This window comes from Leptonychotes weddellii, chromosome 8, assembly GCF_054177405.1.
Source record: "Leptonychotes weddellii isolate Sample4059 chromosome 8, ASM5417740v2, whole genome shotgun sequence".
In the NCBI taxonomy this organism is placed as follows: Eukaryota; Metazoa; Chordata; class Mammalia; order Carnivora; family Phocidae; genus Leptonychotes; species Leptonychotes weddellii.
The window spans coordinates 116207452-116212573 of record NC_138376.1 but is presented as its reverse complement, the minus strand read 5'-3'; positions in this window follow the sequence as shown (position 1 = coordinate 116212573).

Sequence of the window (5122 nt, the reverse complement as noted above, 5' to 3'; positions counted from 1 at the left end):
AAATTACCTGCTTGCTGCTGAAAGTGGTGCCTTGAAATTCAAAACTAATTGTGAAGACATTAATGGTTTTATTTTCTATCTCTAGACTATTAGATGATGAAAGTCAGCCTTCTGATTTTTTTTTTTTTTTTTGAGAGAACGAGCACACGAGAATGCGAGCAGGGGTAGGGGGTTGTGGAGGTGGGGCCAGAGGGAGAGAGAGAATCCCAAGCAGGCTCCATGCTCAGCAAGGAGCTGGATGTAGGGCTCGATTTCATGACTCTGAGATCATTACCCAGGTCAAAATCAAGAGTTGGTCACCCAACCGACTGAGCCACCCAGGCACCCCAGCCTTCTGGTTTTCTAATCCAGCAATTTTTATTTGGAGCAAACTCACTTAGCAGTTTGGGTCCCGTGATCAAGCCAATTTGGACTAGGACATTATAAATTGATTTTTGAAAAGTACTCTTTTAATATATTATTAATTATTGAATTAATGTTAGTAAATATATAACTATGCAGTTGTTGAGTGTTTAAGATGCATTTTATATGATTGTTTCTATTTTCCCCCAAAAAGCCAATGGTTGGGTCTATTGTGTTTTGAAGCTGCAGATCATTAGAAAAAGCTGTCTTTTGATTTTCAGATTTGATGGAATTATTTTGGTTCTGCTTTAAAGTGGCTGTCCTTCACTTGCTGTCCTTCACAACAGAGGGCGATGACACACTGATTCCATTTTATAGGAACATACTTTGGGTTCTTTTTTGGAGTAAGAATAGTTTGCATTGAATCTCCAGTATTTCTGTCCCTACTGTGACTATCACATCTAATATATAAATGGTGCTTTATAGCTTCAAGATATAAAGGATGGTATTTGAGTCTTACAATGAACAGTAGGAGTAGACATGGCTGGTGTTACTCACCCAAAGAGGAAGAACCCAGTGGTTGTTTTCTGTCTCTTGGTGTAGGAGGCTTTTGATCACTCAAAATAGCTGACAGCATCTGTTCTTGAGAGGGCAGATTTTCTGTAATCAAAGGATCCTGGCTGACCCATGTTGGCTCTACAGTTTTTGTCTGTATTTGCTTCTTAATTGTCAGTTATGATAAAGAATCCTCATCATAAGGCTTCATTTTACAAACAAATAATTACAGATTAGAACTAATGAACCGTACACATGATTTGTTATGTAGAAGAACATCAGCGAGCTGTCAGAATCTGTCCTTTCTGACCTCGGCTTTGAAAAGGATAGATCTCCTCGTAACTGGCTAGCACATATTACACTTTGCTTTTTATGATCAATCATAGAAATATGGCTTATAAAAAGGAAAAATGGCATTTTAAATCATATCTATTTGTATGTGAGGCTTGGAGTTGTTTTAATCCTTCAATATAATTCATCATCTCGAAGTGGGCCATTTATCTCAATGGCCATGATCAATAGCTTCTCCCATGACTGATATACCACGTGTCATATTAAAATTGACTCAGATTGCAGTTTTTCCTGATAGAGAGAAAACTCAGAAGTAGTCTTTAGAAAAGCCTTTCCACATTCAGACTATTTTCAAGGGTTCTTATGCTGAGATAACAGTGCAATGTCGTCATTTTAAACTCTATGTATTTGCACCCTAGAATGCTGAAAGAGGACAATATCTCCTTAGAAGTTGTCTTCCTTATTGTCTTTAACTCTTCTATTTTTTTCTGTTTGTTTTTGTTTAAAAAATGGGTTTTCATAGTGTTAGCAGTCTTAAATCTTCATGGAAAGTACACCTATTAAAACAGTAAGTAAGAGGGGTCCCCACATTTAGCAAATACTCATGTTGTATTGAGCGCGGACTTGGCCATGAAAACCAGGGTTTGGACATGATGTCTTGAAGAATTAAAGCCACCATCTATTAGCTTTGATTTTCATGTCCCCTGTTAGTCTTGATTAGTGGACACCTGCCTCTTTTAAGCTTTATTTTCTCTCCAGCTTCTCCCCCACACCATTTTCTCGTTACAGGTCACTGACAGAGTTCATGCTGGCTCTGGTTTAGTTTCTGCCTCTAAGCTAGGAAATTCTGAGTTTTACTTTCAGCATGGAAAAAAAAATCATGCATGGATGGAAACTGGCCTAAGTTCAATCACTTCATTTCCTTCGACCTTAATTAAGGGAATTGCAGAAGTGTTAATTTAATTACATTTAAACACCTAATTGAAAATCAGAAGTCCCTAGCTTCTAGGTACACGAAGAGTTTGTGATGAAAGTTTCACGCGTTTCTCCATTTCCATTTTGTGAACTGGATCCTCGATACTTGGGAGGTCTCTTGTGTTTGATAGAGTCCTTTCTTGTTTCAGTGGTTAATACGTTGAGGATAAGGCGTATAAACTTCTGGGATCTCTAGCCCAATTCTTTTTTTTTTTTTTTTTTTTCTTTCAGAAATCATACTATAACTTTACAAGATAAAGAAGCAAGAGCATACAGAAACTACGAAAGCAGCTGATTCAAGAAACCAGTTCACAGAGACACCGGCTTTGGATGAACAGGCCCGGCCTGCCAGCCAAATGGTGCAGGGGTGGGGGTGGGGAGGTATACGGCTCCGCCCCTGCAGCGGTGCCTGGGACTCCCGGCCCTCCGGCCTGGGGCTGGGGGGTGGGGGCACATTGCAAGCCCAGGGCCCTCATTCCACAGGTGCAGCGCATTGACCCTGATTTGCGCCGGGGCGGCAGCTGAGCCCGGCAGGCTTTGAAATGCCATCGTGAGACAAAAGAAGGGCTTATTTTGTCTCTCCTCCTTCCTGCTGCTAGTTTAATTGGGTCCTCACCAGTTGACATTTGGCAGGATGCCAAGGCAGCACTCGGCGTGCGCTGGTGGAAATACTGTCCGTGAGATTAAGGGCCGAAAATGGACGATACCCGACCTCCAAGTCCAAATATTTCCATAGGAGGAGGATTGCTGCAGCTTTCTATTTTCCGGAGCTCGCCAGGGGACACTTGAGGACCACAGGACCATTTAGGAATCTTCCTGGGATTAGAGCTCTCGTACTGGTTGCCAGGCACTGTCCTAAGGCCCTTAAGTGTGTTAACACCATAATCCTTACAGTCACCCTACAAGGGAAGGACTACTGGATCGTTTCCCGCTTCCCACAAATGGGAGCACTCCATGACCAGGTGGCCACTTGCCCAGGAGCACCCGATTAGGAAGTGGAGCTGGAGCCTGGACTGAGGTTGCCTGCCCCCGGCCCCGCGGCCTGCCCACCAGGCCTGCTGTCCCTCAGGTGAGACGCCCAGTGCTCCCCCTGCGGTTTCCGTGGGTGCTTGGAGGTCAGGAAGAGAAAGGCCTCAGGTCCTCACTGCAATCATGGCTACCAGGGGCCACTATAGTTTTTACTTTTTACTTTTCAATGTGCTCTTTTCTTTTCTAGATGTATCTAGAGATCTCCAGAAAAGTTTCCCCTCTTTTTAAAAAAAAACAAACTGCTGGGGGAGTCTTAAAAATAGGAAAGGAAGGAAGAAGGGAAGAAGAGAAGGAGGGAGAAAGGCTCAGCTGATTGGAAGCATGGGTGGGAGTTCGGAGGGTGGGAGGAAGCACGAAGTCAGAGTACTCTTCTCTGGCCGCACTGCCCTATGGCACTAGCACTTACCTGGCCTGCCATCCATGTTCCCAGCTTCCTCCAGGTGGTCCCCTGCTGAGGCCCCATCCCCCACCTCCCACCGGGCCCCACGGGGAGGGGAGGGGAGAGAGGAGGGTAAGACCCATCAACGGTTGCCTCACTGTCTCCTTTGGCTTTCCAGTATTCCCATCACCTGTGCAACCAATTTCTTGTCTTAAATCCCCTTGATGGAAACACCCAGAATGGTATCTGTTTGCCTGGCTGGGCCTGTCTAATACACCCCGTCATACCTTTCTTAGAACACAGCAACATGGGGGCCATCCATCCCTTCCAAGGGCAGAGAGTGGGCTTAGAGAGAGATTTTCAGTTCCTTTTTTAGTCCAAAAATTGACAGAAACATGCTGTTTAGTCAGCCCAATGCTCCTGGCTTGTGACCAGAAATTAAACTTTGAACTCAGAGAGCCAAGGAGTGAGGACGTTGAGCTTAGTTTAATCCCACCTTGCCACCCCCCCACTCCAAACACATGCGCCCACTCTGCCCATGACTGTGTGGGTTTTGGTGTAGTTTTTCTAGCCACTAAATCTGAGAGATATGGGCTCTTCTTTTTTTCCAAGACTTCCCACCGAAAATGCAGAAGAGACTTTGGTGCCATCACCCAATCATCCAGTGAGAGCATCAGATTGCAGGGATTCTCTGTAGTGTGAGTCCCATCGGCCAGCACTTACCAGACACCGGCCATGGGCCAGGCCGGGGGGCGAGGGGTGGAGAGAACACGGGGCTGGGCTGAGTCAGACTTGGCCCCTGCTCTCCGAGAGCCGGGAGTCGAGTAGAGGGCTTGACCAGAGGAAGAGGAGGGCAAGGACCACAGGAAGGGACACTTTGGATGCTCAAAAGAGAGAGATGGGCCCAGCCTTGTCTTCCCTAGTGAAGTCTGACTGGAGAATCTGAGGTGACTTCCTCATCAAAGCGACAGGAAGCCTGAAAAGAATGGAAAGGTATTCTGGGTCCCAACAGGGAGGGCAACCATGGGGGGTGAGTAAGCGGGACCCCATGGGGGGAAGCAGGCCACCTGAGTTATGGTCGGACACCCTGGTGCTGGATTCTTGGGCTTGTTCTCTTTCACACATGCTCCGTACACAAGCTTAGTCCAGCCTGCTCTGTCTCTCTGTCTCTGTCTCTCTCTCCCCCTTCAAGTATCGAGTCTGGCACAGCTGGTCTTGGGGAACTGGGAGACACTCACTACCTTGGTGACTCACAGCCCCCTCCTCTTTGCACCCCCATCCTGCCTGTTCCTCCCCCTCTCCCCTTTCTCCAATCGCCCTTTCTTAACCTCACTTTGGGGGTTTTCTTTTCCCTCCCTTTGGTGGCCCTGCTGTTTGCTTGCTTACTAAGTGATTGATACATTCCAGGCTGGATCCAAGACTGTGTGGGATGAAAAGCAAATGCAAATCAACTAGAAAGAAAGGCCAGAATAAACACAAACTTAATGACCTCAAACTAACAGCTTCCAAGGCTGTGCTCTTACGAGCTGTCCTCACCAAGGACTTGCAGGG